This window comes from Ranitomeya variabilis, chromosome 2 (genome assembly GCF_051348905.1).
Source record: "Ranitomeya variabilis isolate aRanVar5 chromosome 2, aRanVar5.hap1, whole genome shotgun sequence".
In the NCBI taxonomy this organism is placed as follows: Eukaryota; Metazoa; Chordata; class Amphibia; order Anura; family Dendrobatidae; genus Ranitomeya; species Ranitomeya variabilis.
This window is the reverse complement of record NC_135233.1, coordinates 826,905,176-826,915,975: the sequence shown is the minus strand read 5'-3', so window position 1 is coordinate 826,915,975 and position 10,800 is coordinate 826,905,176. Positions and strand designations below refer to the sequence as shown.

The 10,800-nt window shown below is 42.9% G+C and overlaps 1 protein-coding gene across 4 annotated transcripts in view; it reads left to right on the top strand.

The window, feature by feature from the left end:
- Positions 1 to 10,800, top strand: part of MCPH1 (microcephalin 1) — a 435,753-nt gene that overhangs the window by 295,739 nt on the left and 129,214 nt on the right. The window lies entirely within an intron of this gene.

Genomic DNA, 10,800 nt, shown 5'->3' with positions numbered 1-10,800 from the left:
GATTAAGATTCTCCTTAGTGTGATTTGTTTGTTTTTTTACTTTACAATAATCTGGCAATTTTAACAGTGGTGTGTTTGGCTTTTTATATCCACTTGGCTTTTTTCCTGAATGTTTTTATGTATGCGTCTATATTACAAGTAAGTTACGTTTTATTTCCCATGTAAGTCATCCTAGAACATGAGGGGCAAAAGTCAAGATGTTGGCAGTGCGAGCGAGGGATCATGAATGTTTCATTTTTGTTCAAATCAGTCCGGGTAAGTTATACCGCTATAAGAAAAACCTATGGCAATGTTAAAGGGGTTGCCCACTAGTAGGACAACCCCTTCTTATACTAAATGTTTGGCCCCAATAAAATAATTAATCCTATAATCACTTCCCGTTCTGGTGCCGTTCCCGCTGTGTCGGCACTTGCTAGTAGTGGACAAACCCTTTAACTGGCTACAAATTACATTGTCATATATGTCCTTAAAGGAGTTGAACCATAAATACAATCTATCTCCACACAGAATAGGTGATAAGTTCACCTATAATGATAAGAATCGCCAAGATCCCACATCTGGAACTGCCATGGATTTCTAAAATGGGGTCCCCTGTTTGAATGGAGTGATGCTCCCTCATGTGCACAACCGCTGCATTCATTGTCTTTTGGATTCTACTTTTCTCTGGTGTTCCCATGGTCCACTCACATTCAACTTGTTAAGAAATTAGAATGTAAACACTATCACAACAATGTAGCCATTAGGCTATGAGGGGACTGCAGGTGTAATGCACATGATTTAGCTATTTGAGTGTTGTAGCAAAAACTGCACAGCCGGTTGGACATCTTGCATCAGATCAGTTGTTGTAACATTGAATTCAGTGAAGAGATGGATACAGTGGATAAGAAAATGTTAATTATGTCACTTTCTTCCTTTCATTATAACAATGGTGTTATGGAATATTAAAATCTATTGACAGATTTAATGGGAGAAAAGCTACCATTTTTCTGTACAATGAAAATAAATTGGACAATAGATAGCAAAATGTATGCAACCGATGACATTTCCTTCTGTAATTGTTCTCAGAAAGTAGTTACAATCATTCAGTCATTTGATACTTCTGGAGTTTATGATGTCTCATAGTCAGTCTGTATGCCATCCCTTCTCTCTCCTGTCCTCTTCCCTCTTTATATGTAAGTCAGTATTGGCTGCCTGCCACTAACAGATCAAAAATGTTGACTAATACAAAATCCTACATTAAGGGCTTGTGCCCACGCTGCGGATTCCATTGCGGAATTTTCCGCAGCGGATTTGGTAAATCTGCAGTGCAAAACCGCTGCGGTTTTTACTGCGGATTTATCGCGGTTTCTATTGCGGTATCCTCTGCGGGTTTTCACCTGCAGTTTTCTATTCCGCCCGTTTTTTTCCGCCGCATGTGCACTGCGGATTTCGTTTCCCATAGGTTTACATTGTACTGTAAACTCATGGGAAACCGCTGCGGACCCGCAGGTGCGGAAACGCTGCGGTTCCGCAGCAAAATCCGCAGCGTGTGCACATACCCTTAAAGTAGCAGGTAGCTATGTATTCTTTTTGTTATTCATTATTTTACTAGTTCCTCAGTATATAGAATTCAGCTAGCATCACCTTATTTAGTTGTTACGATGAATCTGGAAATTCATGGTTAACTACCCTTCTGCAGGTAGGTCATGAGATCTCATGGTGACCTCTCAGAATTACATGCCTTTTTGTCCTCTGAAGGAGGCATTAATTCTGATACTGCAACTTCCTGTATGATTAAATTTGCATGGACTGTACCACAGAAGTGCAGCGCCCCAGAGTCCTGGTCGTTGCAGTACTGTGGCTCCGCCACTATGGGGAGCCATGGTGCGTCCGATGGCACTGAAGGAGTTCATCTGACCAGGTATCACAGACACCAATACATTTCACAGCAGGGCCTCCGGGGGGAGCTAAGGGTGCTATTCATTAGGCCACTCCCCACCATAGTGGGTAAACCGGGGGTCAGGCAGGAAGTTAGATCAGAAAGCTGACTGGATTGGACGAAGCAACACCTTGTGGCAGAGGGTGTTGTGGAGGAAGAGACAGTAGGGTCTCTGTCAGGGGTGGGATCCTGACAGAGGCTTGGCATTGGAAAGAACGTAACGGGTCCGCGCCAGCTCCGGGAAGCGGCGGGGCCCAAGAAAGGACTAGAAGCGAGATAGATTGTGCTGAGTGAGAAAAGAGATCAAGCGATAGGAGAATTCCAGTAGGGGTCGTGCTGTAAGACCGGAGCAACACCCTACTGAGGCGCACTACCGGTGGCCGGAACGCCAAGGGAGTATTATAACATTCAGCTTCAAGCAATACTCTAAACAGCGGCAGGACAGTCAGTTTAAGGCGGGCTGTCTAACACATATCACCTATGAAGTCTTGGGAGGCAATTGCGGGAGAGGGGCGTCTCTAGGGTCCCGGAAGAACTCCAGGCCTACCCGACAAACGGGTGCCGTTCTAACTGTAACATCAGGAAGGGACGGACGATTAGAAGAACATCATTTAATCGAGTTGTGAGGGAACTTAAGAAACAGACACAACAGTTGTGGGGTACTTTCCGTAAGCACAGCAGGGAAGGACTACAACACATAGCGCTAAGAAGGAAGGCACCGATTTCCACCTGTGAAGTGAACTCTGGAGGTGCCATTGGACCGGCCGGACTTGCGCAGCCTGGTGAACCGTATTCTGGACTGAGGACTCAGAGATCTCCAGTAAAGAGACTGCAACCTGGTGTCCTCGTTATTTACCGCGACCTGCACCCCACAACTGCACCGTTACAACACCACTTGTTACACCGGACGTCCCCCACTGACAGACAGGGCCACGGACCGGGTCTAGCCACCGTGACAACCCCAGGAGCAGAGACTCAGAGGCCCGGTACCGGGTACCCCTCGGCCCTGCGGCGGTGGGGGCGCTCCAGAAGCACAGTAGGGGACAAACAGCTATTAATCTTACAAGAAAAAAGGAAAGAAAAATCCAGCTCACCGATCTTCAGAAGGTGCACGGAACCCCTGTCCTGATGAGACGATCCAATAGCATATGGAAAAAAAAATGTTCCAGCTCTTCTTGATAAAATACTTGACTTTATTTCATGCATTTAAAATACAAACAGGCCCACGGACAACGCACAGGAGGACATGAGCTCCGCGTTTTGAACCTCTCCATGATCTTTATCAAAGCTTTGATAAAGATCGTGGTAGCAATCGAAACGCGTAGCTCATGTCCTCCTCTGCGTTGTCTATGGGGCTGTTTGTATTTTAAGTGCATGAAATAAAGTCAAGTATTTTATCAAGAAGAGCTGGAACATTTTATTTTTTTTTTTCCATTTACTGGCAAACCGCTATCACAGTTACTGATGATGACTGTGTGGCTCCTGACACACAATTGTAATGAAATGCAGACACATAGTGAGACCGGAAACTGTCAAGTCGGATTGTGGTCGGGAGTATACATATGACATACTTGTAGTCACATGTCGGGCCGGTGCAGACACCTCAGAATCCTCACAGCGTGCATGATGTGACGATTCACAAGTCTGCAGTCACATACAGTGACTGCAAACTTGTAGCTTTAGACAGGACAACCCCTTTTAAGTGTTGAGTTTTATTCAAAAGCAAAATTCCTTGCAAGACAATGTGAGACATTTAGTCCATATGAAATATTGGCTTGCTTTGAATTATGTGCTGCTGGACATTATAATTTATAGAAATATTCAAACTGTGATAATCAAACAATGATGAATGGTGTGAAATCATAAGTGGGAGCTTGTGCGAAATCTGCTGCAGAATTGTGGCTCTGTGTGTTGTTTGTGTTTGTCGCTTGTTGATACAGCTAAACCACTGATACCCGCAAATATGAAAACGTTGATTTTCCACTTCATCAGTCATTTTCTATAGCGCCTACTGTGTGACTTCCGCATAAGCGCAACAGAGTGGTGCAAACACTCTAGTGGGTTTAATGAGGCATTTTGTGCAAACAGATTAAGGGGAAAATGAAGGTGTTTTGATCACAAAAGTGACTGTCACCTCTGATTTGATTCAGGAAGAGTGTGTCAGACCGTGTAATTTGCCGTTCTCTGCTCTGGACAGCTTGGCACTTCCTGGTGAAAGTGTAATCTCCCAGGCTAGTAAGAGACTTCAGTGCTCTATTAGTCAGCGTGGATTATACAGTTACTGATTTGGGTCAGACTTCCCCAACTTTCCCCATGAGAATTCTCCACTCCGTGCTGATCGGCCCTGGGCTGAATAACTTAACCCCAAGTAGAATTTCCTATCCAAGAAGTCCCAGCCGCCCATTTTCCTCAATTCTTTCAGCAGTCCCGTAGTTATTATTTACATTACACAAATTGACTATGGCAATCCTGTCTTCCTGAGCTTTTCCCAGACTGATTTCCTTGTCATGACAGCTTAAATTACATGACACAATTTCATTTTCTCTTCCCTCAAAGTGTGAGAGATTCTCTATTTCGTCTGTGCCGGCACACTAAGGTACAAAGCAAGCTGCATCGCTCAATGAGTCTCCGTGACTGTGACAACTTACTGTTATCTTAAAACGGTTTGATCCACCTTTATAATGGAGCCAATTTTTTGTTCCAGGTCAAGTAGACCTTCCAGTTTCTTTTGAGGACAGTGCTGTTCTTTGCTTTGGAGCCAGTAGCTTTATTATCAGGACTATTAACAATCGTGCATTCAATCTAAAAGGGGGTTTTCCAGGACTTTGCTATTTATGATCTATCCTATGGATCCTTGGGGTCTGACACCCCGTACTTCCACCAATCATTTATTTGCTGCTCCTGAAACCGCAGAATGTACACTTTGTACAAAGCCAGAGTAGCACAGCTCTTTACATCGTGTTGAGGCTATGTAGGTAATGCAGCTAAGCTCCATTCACTTTGGACCGCCACCTGTTGTGAAATTGGATTCTGGGCTCCCCCGGTGGCCACTTGTGGAATTGAACTTGTGTGCATCATCCCCTCTGTTCACCTGCTCCTATCAGGATGTGGGAGTCGCTATATAACCTTGCTCCTCTGTCAGTTTCATGCCGGTCAACAATGTAATCAGAAGCCTTCTGTGCTTGTTCCTGCTACTAGACAACCCCCAGCTAAGTTGGACTTTTGTCCTTGTGTGTTTTTGCATTTTGTTCCTGTTCACAGCTGCTGTTTCGTTACTGTTTCTGGAAAGCTCTAGTGATCGGAAATTGCCACTCTGGTGTTATGAGTTAATGCTAGAGTCTTAAAGTAATTTCTGGATGGTGTTTTGATAGGGTTTTCTGCTGACCATGAAAGTGCCCTTTCTGTCTTCCTGCTATCTAGTAAGCGGACCTCGATTTTGCTAAACCTATTTTCATACTACGTTTGTCATTTCATCTAAAATCACCGCCAATATATGTGGGGGCCTCTGTCTGCCTTTTGGGAAAATTTCTCTAGAGGTGAGCCAGGACTGTCTTTTCCTCTGCTAGGATTAGGTAGTTCTCCGGCTGGCGCTGGGCATCTAGGGATAAAAGAAACGTAGGCATGCTACCCGGCCACTTCTAGTTGTGCGGCAGGTTTAGTTCATGGTCAGTATAGTTTCCATCTTCCAAGAGCTAGTTCTCATATATGCTGGGCTATGTTCTCTCGCCATTGAGAATCACGACAGCCACCATTCTGATATTGATGATCTATGTATTAAAATAAAAAATGAAGGTTTTATAGGGGTTTTATAGGGGTTTTACGGTGATTCACCAAGTCCCATTGTCTCTGTAGTATAGAGCTGGGCTTCTCAAACTGTGTGGCTGGCCTCACCAGTGCGGCACCCGTTAAATGCTGGTGAAGTGCAGCTGGGGATCAGTTTTTACAGAAGTGATCTTACGCTAGACAGTCCTTTCTATGGCTGCAGTAATATTTAGTAACATAACTGACTCATTTTGTACGTATTCTAATCCTATATTGGGTTTAGAGGACACAAAAATGATCATTGAGAGAGATTTTTCCATGTAGTATTGACTTCCAGTACCGATGGAGAGGCTCCGCATTATTTTGGTTGATCTGTTGAGGCCTCAGATGATAGAGCCTCATTGCTCTGTCTGGTGCCTTTTCTTGGAACGATCACCCCCTGGAAACTATTGTTTTGTAGTATCTCCATAATATGACATGTAAAAGAGAAAATCACATTTTCCGTCAGATTTTTTTTAAGAAAGCCATATTATTAACTCAAAGACCTATTCGGGTGCAAACAGAGCCCACAGATCCTTCTATGGGTGATCCTCCGTGGGGACTTCATACAACACCGCCATATTACTGCCATACAGGTCTCCTGTTTAAAGTTAAGAATCCTCCAATTTTGCACTTAGAACGTAGCGGACAAAATATTTAGCAAATAATAAGCTGCTCCACTCTCATTGAATATTCCAGTGTGGTAACAAGAGTTTCTAGGAACCAGATGTTTCACTTCTGCTAAGCATCTGAAAGGTAAGGAGTGAGGTTTGTAGTAATTTATTTATTGCCTCTAATGTAATCATCAGACTCCCCCCAACATTGCCTAATCATTATGAATTTCCTTGACTGTTTCTGTTAACACTTTCTCTGAATTTATTACTTACTAAGCTTCTTACAGAACCCCTGAAGACCAGACAATAGTTCAGCAACACATACGAAAGCACTATGCTTAGGTTTCTTATAGGGGTTATCCGGGACTTTGTATTTTTTTTTTTCTTGATGGGGCTAAGAACTTACCAGCAGGTAGTTGCTAAGTACCTGCCTGTTCTGTGACATCTTGGGCAGCGATTTTATGGCTTCATTTGACATCAACAAATCAGCTGTTTTCCTTTTGGTGTCCTCTGTTGACATGGCCTATGTGACGTCTGTTAGGTGTCGAGTTCCTGCCGATGCACAGGGGGAATCTCAAACCATGTCCGCTGCGGTCTCCCATTCTTCTCCAGCCGCAGTGGAACCTGCCCAGTGGAGACGTCGGTCCCAACGCCTGGCTCGGACATATACTGCACGTTTGGTTACTGCTGCCCTTCCAGGTTCAGCCATTATAACCAGTACTGTTCGGCGGTGAGCAGGCGCTCCTGGGACTAAGTCCTGCTTTTCTCCTTCTGAGCATGCCCAAAAGAAGACCTCTCATTGGAGGTCGGGGGTCACACGCTCAGGTCCTGTAGCAGCTCCTATTGGTCCCCTAGGAAGGTCCTGGAGAGCTACAACTAAGAGGTTTGCATGGCCGCACAGCCATGCGCTAGTATCATTTGTGTTTGGCTGTTGCGAGTGGATACAATACCACTCAGTTCACATGTGGTGTGAGTCTGTTTAGCTTTGGGGCTGTACACTCAGGCAAGCAGCTAGCGTCAGTGGGGGCAATTAGCCTTGGCTTAGCATCTGGTTCCTTCATGTGTGCGGTTAGCACAGAATTCCAGAGCAAGCACAACCCTAGTTAGAGTATTATTCCATGTGTACAGCGCAACTCTGTGAGGCAACAGAGCTCGCTTTCATTTCACACGGGGGTGAAGTTTAACCCACGTGTGAGCTCAGTGTCTATCCGCCATTACTTTGTAGCAAGTATCTCTGCACGGTGAACCCCAGGCTGCGAACGCACGGCGTATCAATCTCTCTATTACTTGTTACGTTCCGCTAGCCCTAACAACGTCATGCTGATTAACAGCCGGCTCCCCGCAGTTGGGCAGAGGGGAGCCAGCTGTCAATCAGTATGACATCGGTAGTGACCCCTGCCCTGTTAACAGAGCAGAAGAGAGTAGCTGCTCTTTCAATGTAATATTACTGAAAGCAAGAGAAGCGCTGGCCAGAGCAGTTTATGGCCACTCTGAGGCAGAACAGACAGCTGGTTAGCGCCAACCCAACTGTCATTGCAAAAAAAGTCCTGGATAACCACTTTAATTGTACATTGTTATAGTTGTGCTAATTTCTCTATTACAGTAATAGTTTGCTTATGTCTGACATAAAAGCTGTCCGAGCATCATAGGGTTTTTTGTTTAAAGGGTCATTTTTTAACTCTGTCTTACGTTCCTTAATTCATATCTGTAATGTGGGTCCATGTGTAGGCTTTATATTCTGCGTCTGAGACATGTATTAAATCCCATAATGTGTATGTGGTTTTAGATTGCTTATTTCTAATTTTTGAGGTTTACAATGTTGTGTTCCCTATAGTTCTAATGCATGATGTAACATTTTAAAAGCACTTAATTTTTTTTCTTGTGAGACACTTGTTGGTGTGAACATATGATTTTTAGAGTTCTATCCATAAGCCACATATAAAGGAGAAAAGTGTCAGCCAAGAAAAGCAGATCTGTCTCAATCACAAAACTAAATTCACAGAGGACAGTATTAGTTGTGGTTGCTGTATATAGGCAACAATATGGCTTCCATCAAAGACATCCGTTTAGTGTAAGCAACTTTTCATGACCCATATGTTAAACAGTTGCCCTTATAGCCTGTGGGTTAATTGTGTATGTTTGGGGTTTTCGTTGGGAAATCCTTTCGACGGAAACTATTGTCGCCCACAGAAGATTAGGCATAATAGGAGCCTTAGGCATCAGTGACAATGTTCCAACATAAAGTAAGAGATGAGAAAGGCATTTATATATTGTAATTTTATTATTATTCATCTGGATCATGACTTGGAAGTTGGAACAAAATGTTGCAAGTTGCTAGACCTCCTACAAATAAGCAACACCTTGTCTTTTAAATATGTTGTGTTGTATCCTACCTTATAACTTGTATATCTAACATTTGCATCTGAAAACACAATGTGCAGATGCTTATTCCTACATACATTTTTCCCCATGGAATGCCCATGGAAAGATTTATCATCAGGAACCCATCAGTGATACATGCCTATAAAATCACTTTTTTATTTTTATTTTTTTCTATTCAGAATTACACTATAAGGACAAAAATATTGAGGCACTTGCACATTATACTTACAGGATCTTTTTGACCTCACATTCTAAATCAATTTCCATTAACATGAAGTAAGTCCTCTCCTTGTTTATAGCTAAAACATATTCCACTCCTTCAGGAAGGCTTTCTACAAGATTTTAGAGTGTGACTTCTGGAATTTTTGCTCACTCATCCAGTTTTTCTGAGTTCAGAAGCGAATATTAAACGAGAGAACCTGAATTGAAATCTCTGTTCTAGTTCATCCCAAAGATGTTTGATGAGTTTGTGTTCAGGCCAGTCAAGTTTTTCCAAACCAAACTCGACCAACCATGCATTTATGTACCTTGATTGCAGTTTTGCTGGAACACAGAAGGACCCTCCCCAAACTGTTCTCACAAAGATGGAAGCATAAAATTGTCCAAAATGTCTTAGTATGCTGAAGCATTAAAGGTATTGGTCTGAAGTCAAAGTAAATTTCATCCTAAATCCTTATCTCTTTAGTGCCATAATCTAGACTATTTTCTTTTATACTTACATTAAAGGTTCCCTAGTGTTCCCTAACTACACTATCAAACTGCTATTCTATTTTTTTTGTTCATGTCTTTTGAAATGACAATTTGAGTATCCCAGTGACACTTGTTTCAGGGACGGGGCTAGTCCTTGCTTTGTCCCTGAGCGCTGTGAACTGTGATAAGCACAATCACAGTGCGTGCTCTGTTGTCAGCTGAGTAACAAGCCGGTAACAGAAGGGTATCACAATGCCAGGCCTGCAAAACACCAATGACTTCATTTGTGGGGGATAGCGCATGGTGGCGCAGTGGTTAGCACCGCAGCTTTGCAGCGCTGGAGTCCTGGATACAAATCCCACCAAGGGCAACATCTGCAAAGAGTTTGTATGTTCTCTCCGTGTTTGCGTGGGTTTCCTCCGGGTACTCCGGTTTCCTCCCACATTTCAAAGACATACTGATAGGGAATTTAGATTGTGAGCCCCATCGAGGACAGCGATAATGTGTGCAAAACTGTAAAGCGCTGTGGAATATGTTAGCGCTATATAAAAATAAAGATTATTATTATTATAGCGCAGGTTTTCTGCAGATCGAGTATTCTGACTCCACTCTATTACCGGCTGGTTACTACTGACATCAGTGGACAACAGAGCACGCACTGTGATTGTGTTTATCACACAGACCACAGCAGGCAGAGACTAGCCCAGCCCCGGAAAGAGTGCCACGGATTATGCTTCTTTTCAGGGAGGGGACAGGGGCTGCAACAGTGACTGCAGCCTCTGCTCACTGTAGATACTTTGTTTGCGTATCCCAACATACTCTGGGAAACGCAAACAAATCATTACACAGGAAATGAAGAAAAAAATTGAATATCAGTTATAGTAGGGAATGGCAGGGAAATTTTAATGCAAGTATATTAGAAAATAGTTTATATTACTACACTACCACTTTAAGATTTCCATCAGCATTAGAGACTTAGACCAACCCCTGAAGAACAGTCCACTAACATTATTCCTCCTCCATCAAACTTTATAAATAGATTAAACTTTATAAATGGATCAATATAGTCAGGCAGGTAACATCCTCCTGACATTTGCCCAATCCAGTCATCCATCAGATTGACTCATGATTCCACAGAACAATCACTATAGCTCTAGTGTTGCGTCCACTGTGATAGACTAATCTGACATTAGTAATTGTGCTTAGTGTTTTAAAATCCATTGGTGACCAGGCCAAATTTTTGTAAATCTGACCAATGTCACTTTACGTAGTAATAACTCTTGAACGCTTCAACATATCCCATTGTTTTGGAGATTTTTTTTTTTTGTGACACACTATAGTTTATGATAATGGTATATTTAGGTTATGTTTTGTGTTTATAAAAAAATATCAAAA